The sequence below is a fragment of the Bufo gargarizans genome, chromosome 3 (genome assembly GCF_014858855.1).
Source record: "Bufo gargarizans isolate SCDJY-AF-19 chromosome 3, ASM1485885v1, whole genome shotgun sequence".
In the NCBI taxonomy this organism is placed as follows: domain Eukaryota; kingdom Metazoa; phylum Chordata; class Amphibia; order Anura; family Bufonidae; genus Bufo; species Bufo gargarizans.
This window is the reverse complement of record NC_058082.1, coordinates 55,351,920-55,364,710: the sequence shown is the minus strand read 5'-3', so window position 1 is coordinate 55,364,710 and position 12,791 is coordinate 55,351,920. Positions and strand designations below refer to the sequence as shown.

Sequence of the window (12,791 nt, the reverse complement as noted above, 5' to 3'; positions counted from 1 at the left end):
ATGTATTTTGTGATTCACAAAAAAATAAGGATGACGTCCGTGTGACGTCCATATTGCATCAGTTTTTTTTGCGGATCCATTGTAACAATGCCTGTCCTTGTTCTGCAAAACAGACAATAACAGGGCATGCTCTATCTTTTTTGCGGGCTACGGAACGGACATACGGATGCAGACAGCACACTGTGGGTCCACATTGTATCCACAAAAAAACGGAACAGACATGGAAACAAAATAAGTTTGTGTGCATGAGCCCTAAAAGAGTTCCCCAGACTGCTTGGTTGTCCACTTCTTTTAGGATGCCTTCACACAACCGGATTCCAGCTGCGGTTTGTGTCCGGACGATCCTCCGCTTGTCTGCCGATACGGCCATGCCATAGTTTCACACTGGAGGGGCCTGTACACAGTGCGGATTACTCTCGTTTTTTTCCGAGTGGATTCTTTGCAGAAAAACCGCAGCGTAGTACAATACCATCAGAATGTATGAGATCAGACGAATCTCATGTAAACTTAGCTTTTTTCTTCTGTGTGGAAAGTGACCGGCCGTGCGGTTGTTTTGTGTAGATTTTACCCTTTTCAATGCAAGGGTGAGATCTGCAGCAAAACTGCATCAAATCCGCACCAAAAAACATAAGTAATCTAAATGTGCCTTCAGTTTTTTACGCAAGCCCCATTCACTTCTATGGAGCCAGGGCTATGTGAAAAATACACAATATGGAACACGCAGCCATTTTTCCTGAACGCAAAGATGATGCGTGAAAAACAACGCTCATGTGCACATATTTCCGTGGGGATTTTCTGTTAATATTTCCAACCTCACTGAAGTCTATAGAGAAAACCGCCATATATAAAAAGGCGCAGAATAGTACAAACAGTTGACATGCTGCGTATTTCAAAATCTTCACGGCAGGTCAATTTCCGCACAGAAGAAAAAAGGTAAAGTGTACAGCACTTGAGATTTGTCCTGCATGGAAAAAGGGCACATGATCAGCAACGTGTGCGGGTAGCCTTGGGGAGAAAGTAATCTGGCTAGTTGAAAAAAATCTCATCCACATGCTGCGTAAGGCTAGGTCTACACGACGACATTTTGTCGCACCAATGTCGCGCAACAAATTTTTATAATGATAGTCTATGGTGTCGCACTGTGACATGCTGCGATTGCGACAGTCGCAAACAATCCATTCAAAATGGATTTTTCTGCGACTGTCACGTTGCAGTCGCAGCATGTTGCAGTGCGACACCATAGATTATCATTATAAAACGTGTTGCACGACAAATGTTGCAGCGTAGTTGTGCCCTATCTGTCATGCAACACATGTCGTCGTGTAGACCTAGCCTAAAACATCTGCAGCGTAATTTGACCTGCGGTGCGGATTTGAAATCCGTAGCATGTCTACTTATGCTGGAGATCTCCACCATGGGTTTCGCCCTCTGCAAAGAAGAGGGTGAAATCCGCAGCCAAGTTCAGCCGGCCCCATTCACTCGAAGGTCCGTGGCCGGGGTGCCACTGTGCGGGAAAAGACAGTAAAGTTGGAGGGGACGCAGCGCTGCTGCCGCTTTATTGTGAGGGTGCAGACCCCCGCCAATCATCAAGTGACATTATATCCTAGCAATATGCCATCACTTCATCAGGTTTAGGGCTCATGCACACAAACGGATCTCGTTTTTGGTTCTGTTCAGTTTGTTTTTGCCGCTCGGATGTGGAACCATTCACTTCAATGGGGCCGCAAAAAAAGCCGAAATGACTCCGTTTGCATTCTGTTTCCGTATGTCCGTTCCGCAAAAAAATAGAACATGTCCTATTATAGTCCTCCTTACGGACAAGGATAGGACTGTTCTGTTAGAGGCCAGCTGTTCCGTTCTGCAAAATACAGAATGCATATGGACGTTAGCCGTATTTTTGGCGGATCCGTGTTTTGCGGACCGCAAAATGCATACAGTCGTGTGCACGAGCCCTTAGTCAGATCTGCATTACTTATGTCCGGTCTTCTGCTCTGTAATATAGAATATAACGCCAGTGCTGGATCGGTCATATGACAGACATGAAAGGGTATTCTTATCATTAGAAGTTACCCTCAAACCACAGGATAGGGGATAACTTTTACATGAGTGGGGGTCCTCTGGGAAGAATGGGAGCCCTGAACAATGTGGCCGGTCGTGCATGCTCACTGCAGCTCCATTCATAGCTGTACTTTGCTATCTCTGGAACTGTCATTTAGATGAATGGAGCAGCAGTGTGCATGCTCAACCTGCCGCTCTGTTCATTTCGGAGGGCCCTGCGTGGTACGGGGCCACACTGTCGTGATCCCAGTGGTAGGACTCCACTGATATACCAGTTATCCCCTATTATGTGCATGGGAGGTAACTTCAAATCACCGGAATACCCCTTTAATGGTGCCTTTGAACTAAATTGCGTCTGTTAGGCTTCTATTATAGTGTCCATAATTTTTGATGGAAATACACATAGGGGCCTTATGGAGCCTCAAATAAATAGAGGTAAAATGCTAAAGGCATATGTAACAGTGCCCTCTCTCCGTGTGCTGTATAAGGGTATATAACAACACTGGTTAAGGTGCCCGCTTCATACCCCACTCTTTGCACCAGGTGCAGTTTTACAACCGTTCCCTGAAGTTAAAGTGGCATTTATCATGTAGAGAAGGTTAATACAAGGCACTTACTAATGTATTGTGATTGTCCATATTGCCTCCTTTGCGGCTTGATTCATTTTTCCATCACATTATACACTGCTTGTTTCCATGGTTACAACCACCCAGCAGTGGTGCTGGTGCCTGTGTTCCGTTATATTTCCCTACCCACGAGATTTCCCTACCCTCAACACTTCCTGCTGTGACGGGGCCGCACCAGACATGACATGAGGAGGTGTGGCGCGCCGCCGTGCAGGCGCTCGACAGGGTAGGGAAATTTCACAGCAGAGTTAGCTGGACACCGGCCGACACTGCGCATGTGTCGGGAGCCTCACCAGCGGTTAAGGTGGGGAAAAATTACGGGCCAGTGCGCAGGCACGGTGATCGGATGGATGTTCTCAGCTGGACACCGGCCGACACTGCGCATGCGTTCGGAGTCTAACCAGCGGTTAGGGTAGGGAAAAATCACTGGCCCGTAATTTTTCTCTTCCCTAACAGCTGGTGAGGCTCCCAGCGCATGCACAGTGTCGGCCGGGGTCCAGCTAAGAACATCCATCCAATCACCACGCCTGCGCACTGGCCTGTAATTTTTCCCTACCCTAACCGCTGGTGAGGCTCCCGGCGCATGCGCAGTGTCAGCCGGTGTCCAGCTAACTCTGCTGTGAAATTTCCCTACGCCGTCGTTGTGACGAGGTTAGGGAAATATAACGGAACACCTGCACACAAAAGGAAAAAACACCAGCCTCTCTGGTGCCCAAGACCGCACATAGGTTGGCGTTTTATTTTTTTCTATAGTGTGCAAGCACGACCACCGCTGTTGGATTGCAGGGTGGTCATAACCATGGAAACGAGCAGTGTATAATGTGATGGAAAAAATTAATCCAGCCAGCAAAGGAAGTAATATGGACAATCACAATACATTAGTAAGAGCCTTGTATTAACTTCCTCTACATGATAAATGCAACTTACTGAAGTGAGAATACCCCTTTAAAAGAACAGGCAGCATTAGAAGCGCCACATCTAGGGCTATGCTCCTGGGCGTCATCAGTGAAGTGCAGTAATGACTACGTGTTCATATACATTACCATCTACATCCTGCAGCTGCAGATTAGTCATCGCCACAAGGATAGTATGGGCCACATGCAGCTATTTTAAACTAGACTAGAAAAACCTGTCTAAATACCAATATTTAGCTCCGTCATAAATCTATTATCTTCCTATTTCTGTAGTTTACATCTTCCATAATAACATGCAGGTTCGAGGAATAATAGGAGCAGACATTTACTGAAACCCAAACTATTCTATGGGCGAAGCTAGTTTTTTTTAAAATAAATAAATACATAAAGAAAAAGAAAATAAAATAATAATAATAATAATAATATGTGTTTGTCTATATACTTCACCATTTTTTTTCACTATGACTCTGAAATATAATTTCTACTCCTACATGCAGATTTTAAAGGGGTATCTGTCTTTTTGCGTTTTGGTACGGTATTGCTAGCCTGGCTCTCCAGCCTGTTGGTACAGCAGAGGTGGCCATAAGCTGTCCCCATCATGCTGTTTGACATGAGAAGACCTTTCTAGACCTTAGCTACTGGTCCCCCAGTAACGCTGCACACCTAATAGAACAAGAAAAAACTCTGACGTCATTTGTGAATATGCCCTGAGGTGTATATCCAGCATATCCAGACCTTCCAAGTGTCCTGCTGAATCTTGGCTAAGGAGGCCCCTGAGATGGAAGATGCCTCCATTGTCATCCACCAGCTCCTCCAGTAGAGTCCTGGCACATGCCGTGGGTTTTCCCTTTTATACAGAGAAATCATTGTTCATTGAACTGGTTCCCATCTCACTTCTGGGGCCTTTGGGGACAGGAGCACAGGCAGAATGACAATTCCACCGCCCACAGAAGTTCTTTGATGGAGCAGCCTGTAGGAGACCTTGGAGGCATCTTCTACATAGACGAAACAAGGGCTGGTTTAGGGAAGCTTCAGCAGGACACTTGGAAGGTCTGGTATACGCCCAGCGGACACTTCAGAGGTCATTAGCATGACTATGTCATACAGTGAAAACAATTTCTAGGGAAAAACCCGAGACCAGACACACAGAAGTGTAGTCAATGTGAGGAGCTCGCAGCGCGTGTCAGGTCTCCGCTCCTCTGACATTTCTAATTCTATGTGACCCTGAGAGTCCCTGTCGACAGAACTATTTTTTCCGTCATGTATAACTGAAAGAAACTGAACCGTTATGTGCCCCCATAGACATGTATTAGGACGGCGCAAAACAATATGCCTCTTAAAGGGTTCCGTTTTGCATTCCGTCCTAGAATTCCGTTATAACTCTGTTATAACAGAACCTATAATGGAATTCTAGAACGCCAATGTGAACCCGGCTTTACTCTGACAGCATTATGTCAGTGTAATTCAGTAGATTCCAGGACTCTAAGGCCCCTTTCACATGAGCGAGTTTTCCATTAAGATGCGATGCGTGTAGCATCCGGACTGAATCCTGACCCATTCCTTTCAATGGGTCCGTGTACATGAGTGTGGTTTTTCATGCATCATCTCCGCGTTCAGGAAAAATCGCAGCATGTTCCATACTGTGCGCTTTTCACGCACCTCTGGCTCCATAGAAGTGAATGGGGGATCCAGATGCAATGGGTTTTTCACGGACAGTTGCTACAAGATGTAGATTGTTATTCTTCAGTCTTTCATCGCCCGTGTGAAAAACGTATGCAATCCGGATACAATCCAGACGGAAAAAAAACTGAAACACTGAACGCAATGGTTAAAAAAACAGATTCAGCTTGCGTGCAAAAATCAGTTTTTTCCTGAAGAGATCCTGACAATCCGTATCGCTCGTGTCGAAGCGACCTGAAGATTTCCTGGTAATGTATAGACGGCTCTGCCGGAACGGGAGCCTCTTGTCCAGGACGGCTCTTGGTTGTCTGGCTCCTTTAATACGGCATACGAACAGCGGGCGTCTTTGTGAGACAACCCCTTTAAAATAAATGATTCCAAAACAAGTCTCCTTCCTCGCTCCCTTACCTTCTATTAATAACTTCCTAATCTTCAGATGGGACATTTAATATTCTTTCCACATTTTGAATTCCAAAATGAAAACACTGTCTCTTTGTTTGGAAGCCTTCATCTCCGTCATTACACGAGGCAGGTAATACAATGTGACATTATTACACAGAGTGGTCCCAGTGAGGAATCTAGCAGGAATATTATATTCCTGAGAACTGAGGCGGGGGTGAAACCTGCACCTCTTAGGCGCTGTTCACATTGGCCCAGGTTTACTAAGTCTGGAGATGCTGTAGGCTTAGACGGGCAGACTTCTCACCGGGGCTCAGGCTGGACGAAACATGTGGTGCAGGGACAGGCACTTTTCTCTCACTCTATGGCCTCATGCACACGACCTTTGCGTGTTTTGCGGTCCGCAAATTGCAGATCCGCAAAACACAGATGGCATCCGTGTGCATTCCGCGATTTGCGGAACGGCGCGGTCAGCCATTAATATAACTGCCTATTCTTATCAGCAAAACAGACAAGAGTAGGACAGGTTATATATTTTTTGCGGACCACAGAATGGAGCAACGGATGCGGAAAGCACATGGAGTGATGTCCGCATCTTTTGTGGCCCCATTGAAGTGAACGGGTCCGCATCCAAGCCGCAAAAACTGCGGCTCGGATGCGGACCAAAACAACGTGTGCATGAGGCCTATAACGACTATTGGTTGGCTTGGTTTGAGACAGATTTTTACACCACAATTTTGGCGCAAAAGGGCACCTATAAGCCCTCCCCTATTCCACACAGCTCCACCTTCTTTCTAATAAGCCCCACCCCTTATTAATCATGTCTGAAAAAAGTGTAGAAACCCCAGATGAGCCAATTTACGCCACTTTTTAGAGAGAATTTGGCAAAGGCACATTTGTAAACCTGGGTTTGTGGGGGGAGATTTATCAAAACTGATTCCACCTTTTATTTTTCACAGCTCCTTTGAAAAAATTAAAGGTGGAATCTGATTGGTTGCTATGGGCAACTAAGATAATTTTCCTTTACACCAATTTTGATAAATTTCCCGCAGTGTGTTTTTTGGTTTCAGTATGACACATACGATGGGAAAAATCTCCTGACGTATTCGAAACACGTATGCGTAGTATAAATATCTCCGGTCTTCAGGCATGGCCACCATATGTCTATTTTTGCAGAAAACCTGTGATCCATCCTATACGGCAGGACTGGAGTCAATAGTATAGATGCAGTAGGGATCCGTACGCGGAGTACGAATTGTGGCAGCAAGAGCGGGTACGCCGTTCAGATACGACTGAGACCCAAAGTCAAGAGGGAGGAAGAGATCATCAATCAGCGGCCCCCGGTGTTATACAGGTACTCTCCGACTGGGGCATTTTTCGTGATGTTTCTACAAGCAGTTTTTGTGTGTTAAGAAAACTGCAGAAAAAAGGCCAAACCCCTATAAATGTCTGGACGCTCTGCAAGATCATTTCTGAACGCCCTTGCAGAGAGAGGGACATTTTTGTCACTGTCCAGGCCCCTTCCCTTTCCTGTATATACAGCGCTCAATGAAAGCTGTGTATACAAATCCTGCTCCGATCCTAGCGATCAGATCTGCGGTGTTACCCCTGTTACAGAAGAAATCAGCAAAAAAAATACCGTATAATGTTAAAGGGTAACTGTCTTATTTTTTTATTTGCTAATTTATTACAGCCAGGCATGTATACCTGAATTACGCCTCATGCACACGACCGTGGTGATTTTTGCGGTCCGCAAATCGCGGATCCGCTAAACACAGATGGCGTCCGTGCGCGTTCCCCAATTTGCGGAATGGCACGGACAGCCTTCAATATAAATGCCTATTCTTGTCCGCAAAGCACGGACAAGAATAGGACATGTTATATTTTTTTAAAATTAATGTCCTCTGTCCCTTTCCACTGCTCCCTTAAAAGACCATGGCTATGGCTCATCTGTCTCCGGCTAAGGGTCCATTCACACATCCGTGTGTGTTTTGCGGATCCATGGATCCGCAAAACACGGACACCTGCAATGTGATGTTCTGCATTTTGCGGACCGCACATTGTCGGCACTTAATAGAAAAGGCCTATTCTTGTCCGCAATTGCAGACAAGAATAGGACATGTTCTATTTTTTTCGGGATCAGAATTGCGGACCCGGAAGTGCGGGTCCGCATTTCTAGATCCGGGCTGCACATTGTGCGGCCCTATAGAAATGAATGGGTCCGCAATTCCAGTTCCACAAAATGCATGGACAGACAAATGGAAAAGGATCCGCTTAGGATGCATCAGTTTGCCTCCATTCTGCATGCAGCGTTTTGGTGTCCGTTTGATGAAACTGAGCCAAACGGATCTATTCTGACACACAATGTAAGTCAATGGGGATCAGTTTTCTATGACACAATCTGGCACAATAGAAAACTGATCCGTCCTCCTCAGACTTTTAATGGTGTTCAAGGCGGATCCATCTTGGCTATGTTAAAGATAATACAAACGGATGCAGACGGTTGTATTATCTGAACGGATTCGTCTGTGCAGATGAATAACGGATCCGCACCAAACGCAAGTGTGAAAGTAGCCTAAGAAGACAGGAAGACGGAGGGGCGGTCTTCCACACTGCATGCCTGCATTAGGCTTCAGAGTGAGGAGGCGTGTCTCTCAGTAATCCAATCTGATTGGCTGGCAGGGAGCTGCTGGCTACAGCAAGTGTGTATGGGAAGTGAGGGAAAGCAGTTTTGGCCTCAGAGAACTGGCAGAGGAGCCATCTTGAGAAGGTCCTCATATTGTAAATGTTTAAACAGCCGTAACTAAGGGAAAAACTCAAGGAAAACAGTGGTAAGTGAAGAAGATAAAGATTGCTTTATGCATAATGCTGCTGCAGCAGTAACATATGCTAAAATAGATTTTTTTATTTTTTATAAAAACATGAGTTACCCTTTAAATGCCCACAAAGGTCTTGTATGATCTTCTTGGCAGAACAGAAAAAAAACAAAAAAACAATCGAATTAAATAATGATTCCAGTACTATCCCACACCGCAACTTCAAGACCTGTAAAAAAATTAAAATGTGCCTGATCAGGAAGGGGCATTGATCTTGAACTGGTTAAAGTAGCAGAAAATTCTGATTTTACTGATTGTTAGGCCTCATGTGCACGACTGTATTTTTTGAGGATCGCACATGGACTCATTCATTTCTATGGGTCCGCAAAAAATGTGGACAGCGTATAGATATCACCCATGTGGTGCCCGCATCTGTGCAGATCCGCAGATCGCAGAACATGTCCAATTCTTGTCCAATTTTCAATCAAGAATGGGCGGCTCTATTGGGAAAATGCATACGGACGGTATCTGGATTTTGCAAATGTGTGGTTTGCGGACCACAAAATACTTGCGGTCGTGTGCACGAGGCTTTAGCGAAATTAATTTGTACGGATAAATGTTTCGCAACTTCAGAATGGTTTAGTCGTGGCATCTTTTGTGTCCGTGGGAAGGTTTCTACAATCAAATGCAGTCAGAACCGGATATGAGTCAATGGGTGTGGATGGAGAACCAAAGTGAGAGCGGCCGGTACAATAAAGCTGAAATAACACAATGCACTAGTGTGTCATGTACAAAGAACACACAACCCACTCATAAGCGCGCTAGAAAGTACATATGATTATCCCCATAGGCACGAAACCCCAAAAACTTTTGTGCAAATGGTGTTTTACCACTTTCCAAAAAGGGGGTACGGGCAGGGTCACTGCCCCAGCAGATTTATGGTCGTTTACACCCCTTCCCTTACTATGAGATGGGGTAGATTTTATTCTAGGCTTTCATCTGGTCTGACAAGGGTGACGTGTCCCTCATGTGTTACTCCTATGGCCACGTGACCCACATCAAACCAGATGTTGACACGCGGAGACCGGACCGAGACATTAGCCGAAGGGACCAAAAGAGCTGGAACCCAGTGGTAGAGTGGGTAAGTGTGCTTGCCTCCACAGGTCCCATGGCATTGGGGTGGGGGCCCTCTCAAAAGTGAACAATCCCTTTAAGCTGGGTTTCCAATTTCAGGTTTTCTTGTACAGTTTTTGAAGCCAAAATCAAAAGTGGCTCATAAAGGAAAGACTAAATATAAAGGGCAGACCTGGTTGTGGCTTCAAAAGCTGAATGTAGAAACCCAGCCTACGGTTCGGCCTCACATTCAGGATTTTATGTCGGGTTTTCTTTAAGCCAAAAAAAGGAGTATTTATCATAGAGGGCTGATTCACACGACTATGTTCAGCCTGGGAAACATGGTCTGTGTGTCGGCGGCATATCCCGGACCAACTGCGGCTCATCATTATGCGAGTACAGTACTATAGACCTGCAACCAGATAGGAACTGACTGCACCACAAATCACCAAGATGCAGTCAGTTTGAGTCATGGGAGAGGTGGCCGACACATGGACCATGTTTTCCAGATCAACCATGGTCGTCCGTAGCTCCCCTGTCCTGGACTAACCTAAATCACAGTCATTTATCATACAGTCAGTTCCTAACATATCAGTGGTCTAATTGTACTGTACTCGCATCATCATGTGAGTACTGTACTATAGACCTGCAACCAGATAGGAACTGACTGCACCCGGTGTGTCCATGTGGAGAATCTGCGGCTGTACCCTTCCATGTACTGCATGCTACCCCCCCCCCCCCCTTCACATCACAAGCGCAGGAGCGATTTAGCGGCTGCACAGGAGTGTCTCTGCCATTAGAACACATTGATACAGGGCAGTAATGACACAGGATGTGAACGAGGTCTGTCCCCGTAGATGAAGCCTTTTGTACAACATTCACAACCCACAAATTATGAAGTCGGATCCGTATAAGATGATATTTCTGCCTGTAGTCTGAACCCATATAATACATGGAGCGTAGACAGGGCCGGTTCTCGATCCTGGCGAGTATTGTGTGCTCTGCACTATACAGAACATGCGGCGTGTGTCCCGGGCACACTACAGTGTAAGCGCTGATAACACGATGGGGACACTTGGCCGGATGCCCAGATAACACTGTGTAGAGCACAGGAAAGGCTTAGTAACCCAATCATCACATGCCGCTCTGTGTACATAGCCATAATCCGAAGGAGAGGTGGGGACGGCACAACAGGACCACTGTCATCCAGTAGTCACCACCACACAGCAGCACCCATCAGATTCTGTCCCTAATGAGGCCACAATCCAATGTCCCTGTCACTAATGCAGACAGTGGGGTTGTTCCAATAAAGGGGTTGTCCAAGTTCCGAGCTGAACCCGAACATATCCCCATCTTCACCCCCCCCCCAGCCCCCCCGATATGAGCGTTGGAGCATTTCATGCTCTCCTTTGCCCTGTGCTGAAATGCGCAGGAAAAAACATTTTTTGGAGATCCGGAAAACACGGATGCCGGCCGTTCTGCAGACCGCACATGACTGGCCCTGTGATAGAAATAGTTGTTCTTGTCCGGGATTGCTGGCAAGAATAGGACATGCTCTATCTTTTTTGCGTGGCCGCGGAACGTAATAACGGATGCAGACGGCACATCTTTTGCGTCCGCATTGAAATGAATGGTTCCAAACCAAAATTGTGGAACAGATGTCGACCCTGAACTACGGTTGTCTGAATGGACCCTTAATGGGACAACCCCTTTCACCTCCATGTTTTTTGTGGCAAAAGAGTAAATACAAAGAGAATATACCAACTCCACGCAGATGTTGACCAAGTCCTAGTGATGCAAGTGATCCAACCACAGAGCCACCATGCTGTCATATAGCTGCCCCCTCACTGGCTTCTGTATGACACACTGCCCCAGAACATGTATTCACCATCACAGCAGTGCAGTCAGGAGGACACTACTGTATGACACACGCCCCAGAACATGTATTCACCATCACAGCAGTGCAGTCAGCAGGACACTACTGTATGACACACGCCCCAGAACATGTATTCACCATCACAGCAGTGCAGTCAGGAGGACACTACTGTATGACACACGCCCCAGAACATGTATTCACCATCACAGCAGTGCAGTCAGCAGGACACTACTGTATGACACACGCCCCAGAACATGTATTCACCATCACAGCAGTGCAGTCAGGAGGACACTACTGTATGACACACGCCCCAGAACATGTATTCACCATCACAGCAGTGCAGTCAGCAGGACACTACTGTATGACACACGCCCCAGAACATGTATTCATCATCACAGCAGTGCAGTCAGGAGGACACTACTGTATGACACACGCCCCAGAACATGTATTCACCATCACAGCAGTGCAGTCATGAGGTCCCTTCTGTATGACACACGCCCCAGAACATGTATTCACCATCACAGCAGCGCAGTCATGAGGACACTACTGTATGACACACGCCCCAGAACATGTATTCACCATCACAGCAGTGCAGTCAGGAGGACACTACTACTGTATGACACACGCCCCAGAACATGTATTTATCATTACAGCAGTGCAGTCAGGAAGACACTACTGTATGACACACGCCCCAGAACATGTATTCACCATCACAGCAGTGCAGCCAGGACACTACTGTATGACACACGCCCCAGAACATGTATTCACCATCACAGCAGCGCAGTCAGGAGGACACTACTGTATGACACACGCCCCAGAACATGTATTCATCACAGCAGTGCAGCCAGGACACTACTGTATGACACACGCCCCAGAACATGTATTCATCATCACAGCAGCGCAGTCAGGAGGACACTACTGTATGACACACGCCCCAGAACATGTATTCACCATCACAGCAGTGCAGTCAGGAGGACACTACTGTATGACACACGCCCCAAAACATGTATTCATCACAGCAGCGCAGTCAGGACACTACTGTATGACACACGCCCCAGAACATGTATTCATCATCACAGCAGTGCAGTCAGGAGGACACTACTGTATGACACACGCCCCAGAACATGTATTCATCATCACAGCAGTGCAGTCAGGAGGACACTACTGTATGACACATGCCCCAGAACATGTATTCATCATCACAGCAGCGCAGTCAGGACTCTTCTGAAGGAGCGCACTGACTGGAAGCTCTTAGCCACGCCCACTGACTGGGCAACAGTTAGCCACACCCACTGGCCAACTACCGGTA

The 12,791-nt window shown here is 46.5% G+C and overlaps 1 protein-coding gene across 1 annotated transcript in view; it reads right to left on the bottom strand.

Annotated features, from left to right (window-relative positions):
* CAB39L (calcium binding protein 39 like) overlaps window positions 1-12,791 on the bottom strand; it is an 84,121-nt gene that overhangs the window by 70,979 nt on the left and 351 nt on the right. The gene's annotated exons all lie outside the window — the stretch shown is intronic.